We start from the raw sequence: 21,170 nt of genomic DNA on the forward strand, positions 1-21,170 counted from the left end.
TGTTAGTAGACCAGCTGTAAATGTTGACCTTGTTTCCAGTGTTATCTTTCCAACCCTGGTCATGTTGCATGAAGAAATAGCATCATCTCACAGCAGATGAATTCCACACACTACAGGCCTCCTGCTCTGTCCTGGGCGGCTGTTCAGTTGCCTGCCTGCCATCCTGTCTACCTGGGTGGTGGGAAGGATGGACTTCCCAGGACATCTTGGTGTGCTGGAGTTTTCTCTCACCAAGGGCAAGATGAGAGGAAGCAGGGGTGGTCATGATTGGAGGGAAAGGGCTGGGACTCAGTCCCTTTCTAAGACAAACCGGCCACTGGGAGCTCACAAACTGTAGTCACCGAAGAAAATCTCACTCAGATCGCAGAGTCCCCTGGTGCCCTCTACCCTGCCTTCCCGTCTGTTCCAAGGCCTCAGAGCATCCCTGTGGCTGCAGCCCCGTTCCGCCCCTCTGCACAGCACTGCATGGCTGCCTCTCGAGCTTTGGTCTGTGCCTTCACTTTGTCCCACCCCACCTTGAGGACCCGTGCCTGATTATTTTCCCTGAAATACAGCTTTGTTCACATCCCTGTTCCATCTGGTGGTGCAGGGGGTGGACTCTGGGCCACACTGCCTGGGGTCAGATGTGGGCTCTGGCCCTGACTGGTTTTGTGTTTCCAGTAGAGTGACATCACCTCTCAGAGCCACCCTGTCCTCCCTTGTAAAGTGGGATGACGCACCGTGTACACATCGACTGCAGCACACGTATGCACATGGCCAGGATTACCGACTGGACTGCTCCCCAGCCGAGAACACACTGCATGCTCTGCACACACGCACCACAAATCCCTTAGGCACTTGGTGACACTTGGCTTTAGGAGAGGTTACTGGAACATCAGCTGTTGGACTGGACAGCAAAATTTTGTTTGCATCTCACACTCATTCCTGTCTCAGATCCTGTGCACAGATTTTCTTTTTGCTCAGCACACAGCTAAATTCATATAGGTTTAAAAGAGTACCCATGCTAGAACTCCTGTGATATCTACATTTACCCGTTTTTCATCTGCCTATTTTTCACTGAGAATAATTTTTGCTTTCAGAGTGCCAGCTACCTTTGCTTGCCTTTGCCCTGGCTATTTTCTCTACCTGCTCCATGGCCTTTTATATTTTTTTCTATAAATTAAGACCCAGCACCAGGCCTTCATGTTCCAGGGTGTCCCTGATCACCCTGCCAGAACTGAGCTCTCTGGGCTTCGTAAGGACCCTTTTAAAGTCCCACCATGGACTGCCTTATCTTGTGCACTTTTCTCAGCCTCCTTTAGAGCTCATGCTCCTGAAGGCAGGGCCCTGGGTTTCTTCCTGTGGGGCACGTGGAGCACGTGATGCTTGGTGAATCCTCATCAGGGTAGACTGAATGGATGACCAGATGGCGGTTTGTAGCCCCCCATGGGCAGAAGGGTTTGTGTGCATGTGCAAGTGTGTGCACATGCATACATACGTGTTTGCACGCCTTGCATAAGCATGTGCATGTGACACACATGTGTGCCCATGTGTTTGTGTGTGCACATGTGTGTTTGTCCCGTCAGCCTGATGCTAATTGGGTTTCTGAGGAAAGACGCCTGCCTTAATTTTTAATTAGAAACCAGGGCAGTATGGGAGCAGGCAGCTGCAGCTGGAGGTTTTCCTCAATGCTGGAGTTCTCCTTAACAAGCACCCGCAGTCCAGGCTAGCCTCGGTTAGCGCTGGACACCACCGCTCACGCTGGTGGGAGTGTCTTAATGCCTATGAAATGATCATGTAATTATTTGGTAATGGAATGCCAGGATTTTGCCTATGCAACAATCTTTCCCAGTGGGTGAAAAAATTGCCAATCAAGAGAAGTTGGAGATGACCAGGGGGGTGGTGGGGCTCCAATGTCATTTTGATGGGATGGGGTCACCCACTCCTCCCAAAGGCATCTGGGAGTCCTGCTGGAAGCTCCAGCCCCTGTCAAATGGGATTTACCTGCAGCCTGTTTCTCCTGGCCTGGGGCTGTGTTTAGCATATTTGTTGTGGGTAAAATGATCTGTGCAGACTGTGTCAGGTAGGGAGTAATTATCTGTGTACCAGGGCGGGATGGTGAGCCTCACCTGCTGATGGGAGCCTGCCTTGGGCTCCTGGGCTCCAGCAAGGCCTTGGGCAGGTGTGGGAATGCCACCCAGGGTTTGTGTAACTCCTAGGCGGGTGCCTCCTGGTGGAGGCTGGCCCATAGATCACACCGCATGGTGGGGCAGGCTGTGGACACTCTGGGTACATTTACAGATGCTCCACTCTTTTTTCGGAGGCTTTTATTTTATTTAACTTATTTTTAAACTTTTTGGAGATGGAGTTTTCACTCTGTCGCCCAGACTGGAGTGTAATGACGCGATCTCGGCTCAGTGCAACCTCCGTCGCCTGGGGTTTCAAGTGTTTCTCCTGCCTCAGCCTCGCGAGTAGCTGGGATTACAGGCATGTGCCACCATGCCTGGCTAATTTTTGTATTTTTAGTAGAGACAGGTTTCGCCATGTTCGCCAGGCTGGTCTTTTTTTTTTTTTTTTTTTTTGAGACGGAGTCTCGCTCTGTCACCCAGGCTGGAGTGCAGTGTCACGATCTCGGCTCACTGCAAGCTCCGCCTCCCGGGTTCATGCCATTCTCCTGCCTCAGCCTCTCCGAGTAGCTGGGACTACAGGCGCCCGCCACCACGCCCGGCTAATTTTTTTTTTTTTTGTATTTTTAGCAGAGACGGGGTTTCACCGTGGTCTCGATCTCCTGACCTCGTGATCCACCCGCCTCGGCCTCCCAAAGTGCTGGGATTACAAGCGTGAGCCACCGCACCCGGCCCAGGCTGGTCTTGAACTCCTGACCTCAGGTGATCCATCCGCCTCGGCCTCCCAAAGTGCTGGGATTACAGGCATGAACCACCACGCCCGGCCTCAGGAGGCTTTTAAACTGCAGCTCCGTACTTTGGTCAACTATGGGACACCCTGGGGTTGGAGAGTGCAGACCCTCCAGGCCAGATGGCCATGGTTTCCGCCCTGCTGCCCCACAGACTACGGGGAAATTATTTCTTAACTTCTCTGTGCCTCACTTTCCTCTCTGGGAAGCAAGAGTAGCAATAGTACCTACCCCACAAGGTCACCAGGAAGATTAAAGAGGCAGTGCAGGTCCAGAATCCCCTATTCACAATTCTGAATTCCAGAAAGCCAGAAACCTGAATTTTTTTTTTTTTTCTGTAATGTATTTGTCAGCCAAGTTTGACCTGAGCTGATGTGAAGCTATTTTATGGTCTTTATTTTGTTCACATTGGTGAATACCTATATGTTTTGCTGCAGAAGTATCAGTGTGCCTGACTGCTGCTGGGGTGTTCCCAAATTTGCAGCAAGTGCACTGTCTCACCTTTCTAGAATCTGAAAAAGTCTGAATTCGGGAGTACATCTGACGGTTTGGGTTTGGGGTAGGGAGTTGTGGACAGGCAAATAAAAGATGTGGGCTGGGCACGGTGGCTCACGCCTGTAGTCCTAGCACTTTGGGAGGCTGAGCTCAGGAGTTTGAGACCAGCCTGGGCAACATGGTGAAACACCATCTCTACTCAAAATACACAAATTAGCCGAGCCTGGTGGTGTGTGCCTGTAATCCCAGCTACTCAGGAGGCTGAGGCATGAGAATCTCTTGAGCCCAGGAGGTGGAGGTTGCTAATGAGCCGAGATTGCACCAGTGCTCTCCAGCCTGGGCGACAGAGCGAGACTCTGCCTCAAAAAAAATAAATAAATAAATAAAAAATAAAATAAAACGTGTGGGGCACCTCTCCTGGAATAATTGCTCAGCAGACATTAGGTGGAGCCATCACCTGACCCATCACACAGAGCAGCACTGCCGGATTTCTTCCTATTCCTTTCTTCCTCCCACTCTTGGCCATGCAGGGCGGGGTGGGTGGTGGTGGTGGGAGGGCTCATTTGCTTGGAAGTCATGTGCACACACACATGCACACCCATGCTATTTCTCTTGGCTGGAGGTGGGACACCCTGTAGCAGGTGGACGCGTGCTTGGGACCTCATGGAACCATCAAGGCCGGGCTTGGTCCTAGGGTGGGCTACAGGACCCAGGGCCCATGGTTTGCCTCTGTTTTGGACTTGGCTGCTGCCAGGCCTTGAGCTCCCTGCAAGAACAAGATCAGAGGGGACCCCCTTCACACATCGTCCCTTACCCTCACTGCCTCTCCCAGGGGGCAGTCATCCTTGTGTTGGAGGGCATTGCCAAGTGCATGCTGACACCATTTCTTCTGTGCCCCCTGGGTGGCCAGGCAAAGCTAATGAAGGAAGCTGGGCCTTCCTAGTCCCGGGAATCCCGTTGGCGCTGAAACACCTGAAGGGGCTGTGGAGTGTGGAACTGCAGGTGCCTGCAAAGGAAGGCAATTAGGAGGGCTGCAGGTGGACCTCCCTTCTTTTATGTATTTACTTTTACTCCCCAATAAGACATCTCCTTCGAGAGGGTTGTCCCCTGGCGTTGCTGGCCTGACTCCCTAAGGGAAGTAGCCTCCAATTTAGGCTGCAAGCACAATTCCATTCCCATCACACTAGCTTTTTAAAGAGCCCACACACTTAAAAAGAACGCTTTAAACATCTCGCCTCAAGCCGGCGTTGTCAGCTAGTTGTACTTTATCTCTGCATTTGGGTTGTAAAACCCAGCAATTAAGAAAATCCCTGCTTCAGATTAATTGTAGCCTACATTGGCTGAGAATGAGGCAGCATGCTGTTTTGCTTGGGTTTCATAGCTTATGGGACGGGGGTAGCCGGAGCATGTGGGGAAACTGAGTCCCTGACAGAGGAGTCCCCTAGATGCAGATGGCACAGGGGACAAAAGTGGGCAGGACTAGAATGCAGCCCCAACTCCTCCTCTGTCTATTCCTTGGCACTAGGGTGGCTGCCTGCATCTAGCTGAGCCTGCCTGCTGGCAGAGTTGGGCAAGTAGGGACAGCTGCTCGTGACCCATGAAGTGGGAAAACCATGCCCTCCCATCCTTACAGGGCCACAGCCATGAGGGGGTCTGAGGCCTTGGGACCAACCTGCTGAGCTGGGACACGTGGTGCAGTCTGTTGCTTTTGCACGGAGCCATATTTTTTTCTGGCTTCCATCTGTGGGCATCTGTATTGATCTTTCGCAGAGGCAGGTTGTCTGAGGGTTGGTGGCTGGGAGAACTCAACCAGTGGGTGACGCCTACTGTGTGCTGGGTGCTGAGCCAGGTGGCTGCATCCCAGAGACCCATGTTGTCTGCTTTCCCCTTCCAATGTCACCAAACAGAACTTCTGGGCTGCAGCAGCTCCTGCCTGCACTCTGGGGCCCTGGAGGGAGCATCCAGCCCTGGCGTGAGCCTCCCTGACTTTGTCTTCTTGGCCTTTTTTCCTCTCTTCTTGTGGCGGGGCCACTGCCCTGATGCAGGGGAACGGACAGATGGGGCTTGCCCTTGGCGTCTCCTCCCCCTTCCTATCCCGGTTATCCTCAATAATCTCGTGTGTGGCAATGGCTCTCAACAGTTTACAAAGCATCTCCACAGCCATCATTCCCCTCTGACCCTCACTGCAGCCCTGTGAAGTAAGCAGAGCCAAGGAGGGGAAACTGAGGTTTGGAGTAGAAGGGAGGCTTGTGTAGGGCCATCTGGCTCTGGAGTAGGGAAGCAGGAGCCCTGGCTAGGGCCTGATTTCCCATCCCAGCTGGGCTCTGTGTCAGGGGTGACCTGGACGGTGAGGGGGTGCAGGTGGAGACAGCACCAACTCTTTTTTTCTTGTGGTTCTCTTCTGAATCCTGATGGTAAGAGAGTGAAGTTTTGGGCTTTCCAAGGGGTCTCTAGGTCCAACTCCTGCCTGGTGGGCCCAGATCCCGTAAGTAAGAGGTTTGCACCCCACCTGGCTTGGCCACGTCCTCTGGGCTGCCCTGTTGGCTGCCTGCTGGGCTTAGCTTAAGAATGGCTGAGATGAATCTATGCTGGGTGGGGGACAGTCCTGCTGCATCTGAAAGAAGTGTGCCCCATATCCCGCACATTGGGGATGGTGGCCTGGGCCTCTAGGGACGCCATGTAGGAGATGAGATGGATTTTTTTTCTTTTTCTTTTCTTTTCTTTTCTTTTTTTTTTTTTTTTTTGAGACGGAGTTTCGCTCCTGTTGCCCAGGCTGGAGTGCAATGGTGCGATCTTGGCTCACTGCAACCTCCGCCTCCTGGGTTCAAGTGATTCTCCCACCTCAGCCTCCTGAGTAGCTGGGATTACAGGTGTGAGCCACCACACCCGGCTAATTTTGTATTTTTAGTAGAGACAGGGTTTCTTCATGTTGGTCAGGCTGGTCTTGAACTCCTGACCTCAGGTGATCTGCCTGCCTTGGCCTCCCAAAGTGCTGGGATTACAGACATGAGCTGCCGCACATGGTCGAGATGGATTTAAGACCATGCTGCACTCTCCCCTCCCCACTCCCTGTGCTTACTAAGGGTTACCACTGGGGAAGGGGGACCAGACACTGAGCTAGAAACTTCCCTTCAGTCCTCATGTAAGGAAGGAGACATGCATTGTCACCATCTTCATTTTATAGTTGAGGTTTGTGGCTCAGAGAGGGGAGGTCACTTGCCCCAGGTCACACAGCATGTAGATGACAGAGCCAAGATTCAAACACGAGCCCATGTGCTCACCTCCCTGCCCACCCCTCCTTCCTCTTGGGGGCCTGGTGCTTACTGGGGGTGGGGCTGGGAGAGCCTGCAGGCTGTGGGTCTGCAGCATTAGTGGGTTAGCGGGAACTATTTCCCCAGGTCCTACTCCCTGTACTGAGGCTGCATCAGGTGGCTCTGACCCTCCTGCCACCTTCCTTGTATCTTGGCTGACCTCCAGGCATACCAGGAGTCAGCTTGGGCCCTGTCAATCAAGTGGAAAATAGGATCCCTAAACAGGACCAGGACAGCTACCACTAGTTCAGTGGGACCTTCTGGATGGAGCTTGTGTCCAGGTTCTTTTTCTGAGCACTCCCTGGGGTCTCAACAATGCTCCTCACCTAGTGGATCCCAGGAGGACCTGCCTGGGCAAGGGAAGGGCAAGGAAGGTAGGAGTCCCATCCTGGGAGGACTCACGGTTTGCAGAGTCAGCTTCTGAGTTGTGGGAGCTTGAGCCTCCCACCCCTGCCATTTTGGGGCCTCAGTTTCTAAGTCTGTAAAATGTTTTCCCATTTTGCAGTAAGGCCTCTGTGTACAGGTTCTTTCCCACCTCCTGCTCAGAATGGGAGGCGGGTAGGGGGTAGGGGCTTGAGGACTTGGTAAACTCCTGCGTGGAAAAGGGCCACACTCCTGGGTTTGGGTTGGGTGGTCTGAGGCTCTTGTAGTTCCCAGAGCCAGAAGCCAACTTCAGACTCTCCTACCTGCTGGAGTCCTGCTAAAGAAAGTTTGCAGTTGGGAGAACAGGTTGCCTCGGGGAAGGAAGGTGGAGCCGGGCTGGGCATTAGCATGCAGCTTGCAGCCACACAGGCCTGTTTGCATGCTGCCTCTGCCAGCCCAGGCTCCTCACCTCCCTGAGCCTCATGCTCCTCTTCCTTATTATCATTATTGTTTTTGAGACAGGGTCTCACTCTGTTGCCCAGGCTGGAGTGCAGTGGCACAGTCATAGCTCACTGCAGCCTCAAGTTCCTGGGCTCAAGTGATCCCCCTGCCTTAGCCTCCCAAGTAACTGGTACTACAGGTGTGCACCACCACACCTGGCTAAATTATTTTTTAATTTTTTGTAAACATAGGGTCTTGCTATGCTGTCCGAGCTGGTCTTGAACTCCTGGGCTCAAGGGATCCTCCTGCCTCAGCCTCCCAAAGTGCTGGGATTATAGGCATGGGCCACTGTGCCCAGCCCTCCGTTTCCTTTTCTGTGATATGGAGATAACAATTGCTTTTACCCCAGGGTGTTGCTGTAAATACCAGTAGAGAGGTCTTCAGAAGATATGGTCTGTCTCTGGGCCAGAAGTTTTCTGAAGGCTTCCCTCCATCCCAGTTGGTTCCTCTTTTTACCCTGTTTAATTTCTTTTGTCCAGTTTTAAAATTCTCCCCTTCCTCACTCTGGGGATGAGGGTTGAATAAGAAATTGAAAGTCATCAAAAAGCTCTTGTCTGGCTGTGCCCTGACCCGCTGTCTGATGGTCTCTTCTCGGGCCTCCATGCCCACACCTTTCAGTTGCCAGAGTGGCAAACACTGACCCAGTTTGTTCTGGACTAGGCATTTTACTGGCATCTCTAATGAAATCAGCACAACTGCCCCTTGGGATAGGGACTACTATTGTTTCTCATTTTTTGGATGAGGAAGGGGAGGCTCAGAGTTAGTAAATGGTGGAGTTGGGATTTCAGCCAGATCTGGCTGACTCCAGGCTTATTTCCCTGTGGGCTGAGCACCCAAGGAGGCTCTGGGCCTAAAGGCAGAGCTGCAGACTGGCCGGTTTAGAGGCCATGGGAAGGGAATTTGAGATTGGTGTTGGTAATGGAGTCGGTGATGGGGCTGGCCTCCTTCCTCCCCACTGGGCCATGGGCTTGTGCTTACCCCTGGCATCATGCTTTCCCACCCTGGCCCTTTTTTCTGGGGTCCCAGCCCCCCTTCCCTGGCTTTTTGTTTCCCCTTTTCCATTGCCCTAATGATTTAGCCCAGGTGGCAAGTTGCATAGAGAAACTACTCCAGGGAAATAAGAGTCCTTACTACCAGCCTGGGCCTCAGGTGTGCACCCAGCGGCCCTCCCTGGGGGTCTGGTGAGCTGGGCCTCCCCCATCTCCAGCTGTTAGGCAGGAGCTTGAGGAGCTGTGTGTATTGTGTACACATGTACTTGTGTGTGGTGTATATAACTCTGGGTACGTAATTGTGCATGCATGCATGTAACAGTATATATAACCATGCGTATGTAATGTGTTATACGTGACTGTGTGTATAGAACTGTGTGTCTGTGTAACTTGATGCATGTGGAATAGGCAACCGTGCATGTATGTAACTGTTCACTTATAACTACGTGTATGTAGCTGGTATAATACATGATCGTGTGTATAGAACTGTGTGTGTTTGTAACTCTGTGTTTGTGAATGTAACTGGCGTGTGTAGGTGGCTGTATGTCGTAGGTGTGTTTACGCCTCTGTCGAAGGCAGGTGGGGAATGGGGAGGTATTAAAGGCATGAGGCTTGGGAGCAGGGCCCCAGGAACGTATGGCAGGGGCTACAGTTACCTCCTCTGCTGGTTAAAACACTCTTTGTAGAACAGAGTTACACACATGTTTAGATAATTAGAACAAAAGCCAAAAGAACAATTCCGTTCAAAGGGACGAAGCTGGGAGGCGGGGGCCAGCCAGGATCTGGGGGGCCGCATTCCGTCTCCCCAGCTCTCCCCGGCCTTCGCTGCGTTTTGATCGCACTATTTAGAAAATCCCTTTGTTGTAGGATAAACTGACATTGGCCTGCGCATTTCTGCTGTGAAGTTTGCTGTGTTCCGGGGCCCACTCGGGATAGCCAGGCCATTAGGAGCTGATTAAATGAGCTAATTTTAATTTGTTCAGTGGTTACAGATGCAGAGACCTTTCCATGCCCTTTTCTTGAGGCTCTATTTATTTATTAATTTTCTTTTTTTCTGAAAAGAAAAAGCCCTTTAGGTCTCCGTTCTGTCTTCCCATCCCCCCTTAAAAATAAACATATGAAAACATTTTTAACTAGAACTTCAGCTGGGAAAGAGATGGCTGGATGATGGCTTTGTGGGATTGGCCTCCAGAGGTGCTGATGGGGGGCTCCCCGAGTCTGTGAGCTGGGGTAACGGAGGCGGCGCTACCAGGGCTGGGCCACCCACTGTGGCTGAGAGTGAGGAGCGGAGGAGGCTCCATGAAACCTGTCAGAGACCTCAGTCTCACTTCCAGGCCTTTGCTCTTGCTGGTCCTGCTGCTTGGAGCTCATTTCTGCCGCTTGCTTCCTTCACTTGGTGAATTCTTCATCCTGCTGGTCTCCATGGAGAGCCTGCTTTTTCCAGGAGGGCTCTGGCATCCTTACAGCACCCCTGTTCTCCCCCCAGGCCCCACACACTTCTCCTAGCAAACACAGAGGATCAAATGTTGTCCCTCTCCCTAGGCTGCGAGCTCCACAGGCCAAGAGCTGCCAGTGTGGCTCACCTTCCTACCCTCACCACCTAAGTGCCTGCTGGATTGTAGGCACATCAGAGACATCCTGTGAATAACTAAATGGGTGAATTAATGAATGAAAGGATGTGTGGGTGACATCTCTATTTACTGAATGCCGCTACCCACCAAGCTCTTGATGGCAGGACCCTGGTGTCCCACCAATTTGGAAGTGCCACTCCTTGGGCCTCAATGCACTGTTGGGAGTTGAATTTCCAAATATGGCGGGAGTGGGGACTTCAGGCCTGCCTAGCCAGGCCAGTCCCCAGCCCCAGGCCCAGCTCTGCTGAGAACCTGACCAAGGCTGGGCGGAGGGAAGCCAAGGGAAGAAAATTGCGCAGTTAGTTGTCTTTTTACAGCACTTACAGGCAAGCAGGCCTTGGGAGTACAATGTGCCCACAATGAGGGGCGTTCAGAGCACAAAAGAGCAGGGATCGTGGGGCTGTAGCCGGGGGCCACCCCGATCTCGCTCAAGCTGCCTGGCCCCTCCTAGCTCGTTCATTTTAACATCACCTTTCGCTCTGGTTGGGGCACCTTTCGGTGAGCAGCGGGGTTTTCCCTGGAGCTGTGCCCTGGCTGTAGCCCGGCCAGTTTCCAAGGCCTGGTTTTCATTTGCTGAGAGCTGCTTCCCGCAGACAGCTCCCCACCCACCCCACCCAGAGGCCTCCCAGGGGCCGTCCCCCCACCCTGTCCTGGCAGACAGGGGCAGTGTCCGAGAGAGACCCCTTGCTCCCTCTCTGTGGTCCTCCCTTTAACCCCAGCCTCAGCACCAGGCCCTGGCATGGCGCCGGCCCCAGGCCCTCCTCCATCTCTGTAGAATCTCAGAGCTGGCAGGGGAGCCAGAACTCCCCGGTCGCCCCCAGGGCCTGGATCCCTCAACTGGGTCAACATCTGGCCGCGTGGCCTGAGCCCTGGGCCGCCTCTGTCCTCTCCCTCCCCATCTGTGCCTTTTCCCAGCCCCTTTTCTTCCCCAAGGCCCTTCCTCTCCCGCTAGCTGGGTCCTCCGCCAAGCGCCGCCGCGGGAGCAGCACACCCTCGGCCCATCCTTCTCCGCCGGCCCAGGCGGGCGGGTGGGGATGCGTCCCGTGGCTGAGATCACCAGTGGGCCGGTGGGAAGCGCCTCTCCAGCCCTCGCCTGCCCTGCCGCCGGGTGCTGGGAACCCGGGCTCAGGTTCTGGCCCTCTTGGCATCGGCCAGTTTGCCCTGGGACGCCCTGGTGAGCAGGGGGAAAGGTAAGCGGAGGCACGGGAGAGTGATGAGGGGGTGGCTGGGCTGGAAGGGGGAAGAATGAATAAAACAGGCTGGTGTCTGCACCGGAACGCCGAGTCCCCTTAGAGGCTCCCGGCGCGTTGGGGAGCGGAATGTTTGCTCAGAGTGGAATGAAATCCAGAAGGAAGGAAACGTTTTTTTCTGGAATGAGAGAGGAAAAGTGGGCGGCCAGCTGCCAAGCAGGTGGTGGTGGCCAGGGTGTCAGACCTGGGTGGGGCCCTGCGGCATGGGGACAGGGAGGGCCCTGGGGTACACCCTGACTCCTACGTCTGGAGTCCCTCCCTTGCGTCTCTCCTGTCCTTCCCTCTGTGCCCCACCCATTGACCTCCTGTCCCCTCTGTCTCCCGTGGGGAGGGCTGGCTTGCATCTGTGATGGTTTTTGCACCCAAGTGCTTGCCTGCCTCTGGCTCCTGCCCTCTCCCGTGCCCTCCTGAAGCCTCATGTCTGTCCCACTTCCTGCACCACTGGCCGGGAGGAGGCCACCGGAGTGCAGCTGCCGGGCCTGACTTTGCCACCTAAAAAGCCATCCCATCCCGGGCACTGGTCCCCTCTCCAGTCACAGGGGCGGCATGCCAAGGGGACGTTGAGACCAGCCTCTGAAGTACTGAATGCCAGACTATGATTCCTGACGGATTCTGTAGGGCCTCGAGGGGGGCTGGGGGGCCTCGGTGGTAATCGGGTGTTTCTCGTGGCCAGCCACTTGTTCTCCTCAGGAAGAGGCTGGTGAGTTTCTTTCTGTTTATGTGGTAACCAGGCTACCGAGATGGCAAACTTAGGTTCTGCAATTACACAGCGTTTCAGAAGCAAATTGATAGGATAACGTGTTATTATTGGCTACTGGGTTAATAGCTATTTTGGCAGGAGTACCAATCCTGCGTGGTGTTGCTGGCGCCGGGTGTGAGAATGGCGCGATGGGGTGGAGAGGAATGGTGGGTGCGCGTTGCATAGGGCTGCAGACTCAGGAGGACTCTGGGGGCCTCCTGTGCCAGCGCCTGCTTGGACAATGCTCAGTTCTGATTAGCTGTTGCCGAAACCAAGACCAGAGAGGTTGAGAGACCAGCATCAGATCATACAGTGAGTTGATGCTGGGGTTGGATTTTGGGTCCCCGTGGGGTTTTGGATGACAGCTTGGCCTGTGATCTTAGAAGGCAGGGCACATGCCTTCACACTGAGCCCCATGCGGGCATCTCAGAAAATGTGCCCTGAGAAGTTTGCATGCTCTGGCTTCGGGGTACTTGCACCTGCTAGATCCCTGCCTGGGATCCTCTCTCTCCAGATTCTGCCTTGGCCTGCTGTCTTGTTTGCTTCTGGTGTCTGCTCAAGTGTCGCCTTGTCACCTGTCCAGAGTGGCACCCCACCCTCCACCCTTTTCCTGCCCTGAATTTCTTCATAGCAACATGTGATTTACTACAGACTAGTTTATTCCTTCTTCAGCAGGAAGATTTAGTCTCCTCTCTTTGCATTGTAAGCTCACTGAGGGCAAGGACTTTGTTTGTTCATACCCTATCCCCAGAGCCTCGAACAGGGCTGGCAGAGTAGGCACTTATTCATATTTATAGAAGGAATAAATGAATGTAAATTGCAATGTCATTTTAAAAAATGGCTGCCATATAGCAGGTGACTCGCTGTTTGTCCTACCTCTTGGTTGGACAGGGGTTGGAGTCAGGGGGTCCTGTTATTCCTGTCCCTGAGAGGAGATCAGCAGTCCCTCCTTTGGGGCTCATCAGGAGATCATTTCTTCTTGGAGACTAAGGGAGTTCAGAAGGGAGTGGATTCCCCTTCACTGGAAGGGACCAAACCTCTTTGTAGAAGGGATTTAAGGACTTTTTGGGGTGGACCAGACCTCTTCAAGGGGACTGGCTTTCTTTATGACATGACATTGGCAGGAATGACATAAGGAGGTGGTAAATTGGGGATGCCCGTGAGAAGGGTAACCCGGGAGTGGGGGTGGAGTTCCCCAAGGGCGGGGATCTCACAGTGAACCATGGCTCTGCCCAGCGGTCTCTGTGTTTGCTGCCACTGGACTGGAAACCACACACAATGATCTGTTCATTGAGCATGTGCCATGTGCCAGGCGCTGGGCCAGTGTGCTTAACCTGCGGTATCTGGTCTCATCCTTTGCACAACCCGAGGAGGCGGAAGGGATTCTGCCTGTTTTTCCTCTTGGTGAAGATTAGAGAGGTCCATTAACGTGTCCTGGTTTACACCACTGGTCAGTGGTGGAGCTGAGATTTGAACGGAGGCTCTCTGGCTCCAGAGCCTTCCTGGACATGATCCTGATGCCCCTGGAATGCAGCCTCCATGGTGCAGGGCTTTGCTGGGTGTGCTCACTGCCCCAGCAATTGCAGCAGAGCCTGGCACAGAAGAGGCACTCCATAAATATTTCAACAGTGCAGTCGCTGGCTGATCGAGTGAGTGGATGCGAGGAGTTTCCCAAGATGAGCGGGAAGTGCTCACTTTTTACTGTTGGTCCATTGGACAGAGAGAGGGAAGCCCAGGCTGGGAAGGAGGTGACACTGACTTGTGCTTGGCTGGCCCGACTTCCTCCTGAAAAAATTACAAGGGCACTGCTTGGCTGTGTATTCCTTGTGGAGGGGTGCATTTGTTCACAGGTCCTGGTTAGGAAGTAAGGAAGTTTCTGGTGAGTTTCGGGGGTCCCCCCTGGTGGGGAAGACACACATGCCTGCAAGCATATACATGCATATTCACATACCCTTATTCTCCAGTGTGGTGTGTGAAGAAAGGCATTCACTTGAGGGTGTTTTCCTGGAAAAATATGGAGACCCCCACCCCAAATCCCACTGTTGAGTCTGCATCTTTTTTTTTCTTTTCTTTTTTTTTTGAGATGAAGTCTCACTGTCGCCCAGGCTGGAATGCAATGGTGCGATCTCGGCTTACTGCAGCCTCCGCCTCCCAGGTTCGAGCAATTCTTCTGCTGCAGCCTCTTGAGTAGCTGGGATTACAGGCGCCCACCATCACGCCCAGCTAAATTTTGTATTTTTAGTAGAGACAAGGTTTCACCATGTTGGCCAAGCTGGTCTCGAATGCCTAACCTCTGGTGATCCACCCTCATTGGCCTCCCAAAGTGCTGGGATTATAGGTGTGAGTCACCGTGCCCGGCCTGAGTCTGTATCTTTAAGAGCATGGAATCTGAACTTATTATCTTATTAAATCTATCCATTTGTTTGGCTCTGGTCTGAATAAGTAAGCTCCCCCACATCCCCCCACACCCCGCCCCAGCTCCGTGTCTCCTTTGTTTTAATGCCATTTCTTCGGGATTCAGGCTGAGGCTGGGTAGCTGAGCTGTTCCTTCTGCCTCCGTCCATGCACCCTGACCCCCATACCCTTGCTGCTTTCTTGGCTCCAAGAGGCTCTTTCAAATAAAATCATAACAAATTCAGACACCACTGAAGACTGGAGTAATTGCATTCTGCCACAATGAGAGGGGGCCCCAGGGACCTTGGTGATGCTGGACAGGCTCTGCTGGGGGCAGCCCCACTGGACCCAGGTGGTCAGGAGGGTGGTCAGGTCAGGCTCATTTACTCCCTGGCTTCCAGCTGGAGGCTCTGTCCCCAACTACTAGGCCCCACCTTACAGGGTCCTCTTGAGTGGCTCCTTGCTGCTTCTTTGTGATTAGACTATTCATTCATTCATTCATTCATTCATTCATTCGTTTTCTCATTTTCTCATTCTGTATTCATTCATACCATAGTTTTCAAGTGCCTCCTTTAGACAAAGCCCTGGACTTCAATATTTCGTCCATCCATCCATCCATCCATCCATCCATCCATCCATTTATTCATTTATTCATGCCACAGTTACCAAGAGCTTCCCATAGGCCAGGTACCCATTCATTCATTCATTCATTCATCGAGCAGATAGTTATTGCCAGGCACCTTGTGGGGGCTCCCGGGGATCCAGGAATCCAGGACTTATCAGAATTGTCTCCAGGCAGTTCTAAGCCAGGAGTACCTGCAAGGAAACTTTAATCACATTCTTGGAAGAAGATAAAAAAGCATAAGGAAAGTGGTTGAGAGGTATATTGTGGGTGGAGGAGGAGGAAGGAAGGTGCAGCTCCCTTCTGGCCCTGCACCCCACCCTGATGAGTGGCCTGACTAAAGTGTGCATCCATTGACTCATTCGGCAAATATTGAGGGCCTACTGTGTGCTTGGTGCTGGGAGGAGCTGGTGACCATCTGGGGACCATCTGGTGACCGTGGAGCTGCCCGTGGCAGACTGTAGGCCCAGCACCACCCTCAGGGGTGCCGTCAGCCTGAGCTGGGCTGGGAGTGGTATCTCCCCTTCCCAGACCCCCCTATGAGGAGGGTACCAGTGCCTGCAGCGGTGGGCACGTGAAGCCCCCCGTGTGCCATGTGCAGGATCCGGGGTGACCGATCGCTCTCCATCAGTTTCTCTCTCCCCTGCATTACATCTGTCCACCCGGCCTCCTCTTGAGGGTATGTGTGTCAGGGGTGTGTTTCCCATAAACCCCACATCTCAACGTTTTATATGGCTGATGAGTCAGGTGGCCAGATTCTCCTGGCTCTGCCGGACTCTGCCCTGGGGCAAGTCCCTCCCTCAGACCTCAAGGGCCTCAGTATCCCTATGTGTACAATGCACAATACATCGTAAAATGGGGGGTCTACTGAAAGGATTATGTGTGGCTTAAATGCATTAAATAGTAAAACGGCCGAGCACAGTGGCTCACGCCTGCAATTCTGACACTTTGGGAGGCTGAGGCAGGAGGATTGGTTTAGCCCAGGAGTTTGAGATCAGCCTGGCAACATACCTAGCGAGTCCTCATTTCTACAAAAAAATATAAAAAATTAGCCAGGTGTGGTGGCATACCTGTAGTCCCAGCTACTTGGGAGGCTGAGGTGGGAGGATCGCATGAGCCTAGGAGGTTGAGGCCACAGTGAGCTATGATTGCATCACTGCACTGCAGCCTGGGCGACAGAGTGGGACTCTATTTCAAATTAAAAAACCCAAACCGCCCCCCGCTAAAACAAGTAAAACATCAAAGACTAATATGAGTAAATAAATAATATAGATTTTAAGAAAGGCCGGCACGTAGGAAGTGTTTGGTGAGTGTGGCTGATATTCAGGTCTGTTTGTGAGCAGGGGCACACAATGGGGCACACAGATGAGGGCCTGGTTCCAGTGGGAGGAGGTGGTGGCCACTCAGGCTGAGAAAGCAGGGACAGGCAGGGTGCTGGGGCCGGGGTTCCTAGGAAAGGGTCAGCGATGCTGGGAAAGGGCGGGGGACCCACATGCCCCAGCCTTGATGCCTGGGACTTCAGTGGCCCTGCCCCACACTCGGGAATCCAGTCAGGGGAATGCCCTGCCACAGCTGCCTCCAGGGACCTGACGTGCTGGCCAAACGAACTGGAACTCCTCCTCCTCGCGGTGGTCCAGGGCCAGGTGGCTGCCTCTCTGCTGCTGCTGCTATATCCCAGAGCCTTCCCCAGGCCTGATGAGTCATTTTCATCTCCTGCCCATCACTGGCAGGGCTGGGGCAGCCTTCAGCCATGAGGCTCAACAGCCCAGCCACAAAGTCCACGATGACAATTACTCTAGGGGTGGAAACATGAAAATCAGGGGAAAATTGGAATTTCCTCTGTTGTGTTGTAGATTTGGATGAGTTTAGGGGTGAGTGGGGCCCGCAGAGGGGCTGCCTGGCTAGCCCAGCACATCCTTGAAAATGCTCTGGCCCTTCTCTTCCTGGCCCTCCTCAGGCCCCGGGCTCCTTGCAGCGCCCAGCCCACCTCTTCTCTCCTGCCTGCCTCTGGCCAGGCACGGTGCTGGGGACACAGCAGCTATGAAGGTGCGCCCCTATCCCTGCACTGCCCTGTCTGGAGGGGGAGAGGGACAGACCAAGAGCTGCAGTCACTGCAGTATGGGCCAGGGCAGCAGGACCTGCACCACATCTAGGGCTGCCCAGCCCAGTTTCCGGTGGTTCATGCATGTTTAACCCAATTACATCTTTATTTTAATGGGCATTACAAAAACATCATACTCATGATTTCATCAATATCATGATTTAGGATTACACTCAGGTACCTGGCATTGTTAGTCCTGAGGTCGTTGAAAGGACAAGGTTGAGTAATAGTATAGGACACAGACCCTGACGGTGGCCTCTCAGTGACTTGAGCATGGCAAATCCTGGCAGGTGCAGAGAGGGGGCTGTGGAGGAGGCTGTGCAGGCTGAAAGATGTGGCTTCCAAGTCTGATGCCACCATCTGTGGCAGTTGTACCTTAGTGTTGCAGGGAGGACCCCTGAACACAGAGCCTGAAGCAAGGGCTTAGTGCACGTATGTGGCGAGGAGGCACTCCCAGGAAGTAGGACGGAGGAGACAGGGCCAGGGAAAGGCCAATTTTGGGGTGCAGTGTTGAGCCTGCTGCTGTAGACTGCTGGGCTTGAACCTGCCAAAACCTTCGTGTCTGTGCAGGATGCCCCAGGAATGGTCTTCAGAGGAGCCCACTGGCTCCAGGCCCTTTTAGGTGAAGGTTGCCCCTGGGGCCATCACCTCCCCTGCCTTTGGGGTCAAGCTTGAGACAGGCAGACACCTGGAGGCGGGGCCTCAGGCTCTTTACTCAGACTGTCCCTGCAGCTGCTGAACTCCTAGGGGGCCACTGGCCACAATGCATGCGTCAGGTCCCTGAGTTCCTCCGTCCCTCAGCGTTCCCTTCCATAAAATTGGACCAAGCTCATGACTGTCTCCTGGAGCTGCTGGAGGGCACCCGGCACGTGGCTGGAGACAGGGAGTGTTTTTGGGGAGTTTCTCCATCCTCCAGATACTTGGGGTGGGACCCTGGGGGTAGGCCCTGGATGGGATTTGACTGAGAAGCAGGGGATCTGTGATTTGAGGTCACACAGTGTGTGCACCTTGTCTGTGGAAGTCTCCAGCCAAAGGAGCGTGTCACCCTGAGAGGTGTCTGGGCTGAGAATACGGACCCAGTCCAGACATCCTCTCAGGCTGGGCTCCACGGGAGGCCACCTCCTTGGCAGAATGCTTGTGCCCCTGAGCGGATGTCACTCCCTCTCTTTCCCTGGGACATGGTGGTTCACAAACTCACATCCCGCGGTGGTTAGGAACACAGCCTCTGAGGTCAGGGAATCCGTGGTTCAAAGCCCTGCTAGGCCATTTCCATCTGTAAGGCCCTGAGCCTGTCAATTAACCTTTATAAGCCTCAGTTTTCTCATCTATAAAATGGGGCTGGTAATAGGAACACATCAGATTGCTGTGAATATTAAAATGAGACAACTCATTTTTTTTTCTTGGAGACAAAAAATAAAATGAGACAACATGTGACATGGATCAAACACCCAAGAAATATGTGGCACTTAATAAACATCATTGATTAGACCTATATGTACATATGCAATGTATGATATTGAATACAAAGTATAATCTATTAATTATTCTTCATTGTTGCCAGTTGGTCTAAGCTCAGAGTTCTAGCTTGGCCCGCTTGCCTTTTTTTTTTCTTTTTTTTTTTTTTAGACAGAGTCTTGCTGTGTCATCCAGGCTGGATGTAGTGGTGCAGTCTTGGCTCACTGCAACCTCTGCCTCCTGGGTTCAAGCAATCCTCTTGCCTTAGCCTCCCGAGTAATTGGGGTTACAGGCATGCACCACCACACCTGGCTAATTCTTATAATTTTAGTAGAGACGGGATTTCACCATGTCGGCCAGGCTGGTCTTGAACTCCTGACCTCAGGTGATCCACCCGCCTCAGCCTCCCAAAGTGTGTGGATTACAGGCACGAGCCACCACACCTGGCCTCCGCTTGCCCATTCTTTATTCGCATTGAGAGCTTCCTCTGTCTGCATCTCTGGTAAGAAAGTCACATAAACCAGCTGCATTCAGTCCTCCATCCCATCTACACTGCCCCAACGTGGGGCACCACTGTCAGAAGGATTTGCAGTGTAGATGGGATGGAGGACTGGAAGTCAGAAGACCTCTGACTTGGGTCCCTAGGTAGCCAGGGTGGGGGTGGGAGGAGAGAGGGAGGTGGGACAGACACTTGGAGAGTTGGAGACTTGCCCTGGACCCAATGAACAAAACCCCACTGGAGTTACCTTGTGCACCCACTTAGCATTCAGTGCTTCAATTGTATGTGCTCTGCAAGGGAAAGACTGTGTGGGTTTGTGGAAGAAAAATAATTTAGCAGTGTGGGTTCAGGGGCAAAGTGACCATGTGATGGATGCTGTTCTGGGCTTTCGGCTTCTACACTCCCCTCCTGTGGGAGCAGACGCTTGTTCAGCATGTTGAAGTCCATGTGTGTATTTGGGAACACCGTGGCTCTTTCACATAGAGGACATGGCAATTTATTCCAAAAGTGGAGGAAAAGCTGGCTGGGTTGGACTCACTGAAGGACGGTGCACCCATCCCCGTTAGTGTCCCAGCAGGGGTCCTTGTCGGGGGAGTTGATACTTCTGCTGTCCACAGTGACTTGAGTGTTCAGCCCCCACGTGGAAGGGGACCCCATGCAGATTGTGCAGGGGTTTTCTCCTGCAGGGGCACCCGATCTTGGCTGTTGAGAGCCCTGGGTTGTTGGGGTCACTGATCACTGTTTTCCTTGAAATGGGTTCTGCTTATAGGCTAGTGATTGTTTAACTCTCAGTCATTCGTAGACCTGGAGTTATGGGAGGTCTAGAAAGAGCCCTGGGCTGGGGAGTCCGGATCCCACTTACTCATGAGCTAGTGTTTCAGATAGTGTTGGTGGTTGCCAGGGCCTGTGGAATGGAGTTCTTGGCTCCTTTGCTTGGTATTTAAGGTCTTGACGATGGGCTCTCATCGCACCTTCTAAGCTGCTTCTCCCACTGATAGCCAAGCTTCAGCCATGGCTCCCACCATTCCTTCTCCTGAGAGGCCTTCTCCTCCCATCTCTCTGTATCGGGGGGTCCCAGGCTTTAGTCATTTGCATATCTGTACTGTGATTCTTGCAATTATGATTCACCTAGTATTTTTCTTTGCTGGTTCTTTTTGTGGTTACATTAATTAATTTACTTCATTCTGCAAATGGAAAACCAGTATCATTTACTGTAAGATGACAGTAACCTTAAAAGTAAATAAAAAACAAAACCAAAGAAAATTCCATGCTCATGCTATTCCAGCCAGGAGCTGCTGTGTTCTGGAAATGCTAAGCATGGGGTCTGCCCTCTCTTTTGCTGAAATGCTGGAGAGGAGTTAGAGACAGCCTTTCTCCCTGGTCTAATCTGAAGGCTGACAACAGAATGGAAAGTGCACTAACTTTCTCATTTGTGCATCAGGGTTATTTAAGACCATCTTGGCTGCTCCCTAAAATGATCACGGGTCCTACCAATGGGAAGGAGCCCATGTTTGGAAGAACACAGGTCAGTGGAGCTCCTACTCCTTCTTCAAAGCCCAATTTGAGTGCTCCTGCCTCCCACGATGGCGCCTCATCTGTGCATTTCCATTCCCAGCCCTCCTGGGCTTGGAGCTTCTGGCACCCAGTGGCCTTGGCCAAGGGAAAGCTCCCTACAACCCTGCAGGGACAGCATGAGCTCCTTGTCTGTGCCCCTGCCTGGGGCCTGTGCCCTGCGCCCCCCAGGACGTATTGGACTGCCATCTTTTGTAGGCCCAGATGAACATCAGGAAAGGAGGAAATGAGGACCTACTCTTAGCCATGCAGGAGACCACCCCTCCCAACACCACCTGTGAGATGCTTGGGGAGGTGGGCAGAGCTGGGCCCCAAGTCATGGGTTGGGCTTGGGGGGGCAGTGACCACCATGGCC

The 21,170-nt window shown here is 53.0% G+C and overlaps 1 protein-coding gene across 4 annotated transcripts in view; it reads left to right on the forward strand.

Annotated features, from left to right (window-relative positions):
* The window catches only part of ZNF423 (zinc finger protein 423), a 369,635-nt gene that overhangs the window by 182,636 nt on the left and 165,829 nt on the right, over window positions 1-21,170 (forward strand). The window contains exon 1 of one of the 4 annotated variants that reach the window (XM_030797382.1): window positions 11,140-11,373. The exons of the other annotated variants lie outside the window; for them this stretch is intronic. The gene's annotated coding sequence lies outside the window, so the exon portion shown is untranslated. Of the gene's footprint in view, window positions 1-11,139; window positions 11,374-21,170 lie in introns of those variants that run through there. 4 annotated transcript variants of the gene reach the window in all.

The sequence above is a fragment of the Nomascus leucogenys genome, chromosome 2 (genome assembly GCF_006542625.1).
Source record: "Nomascus leucogenys isolate Asia chromosome 2, Asia_NLE_v1, whole genome shotgun sequence".
In the NCBI taxonomy this organism is placed as follows: Eukaryota; Metazoa; Chordata; class Mammalia; order Primates; family Hylobatidae; genus Nomascus; species Nomascus leucogenys.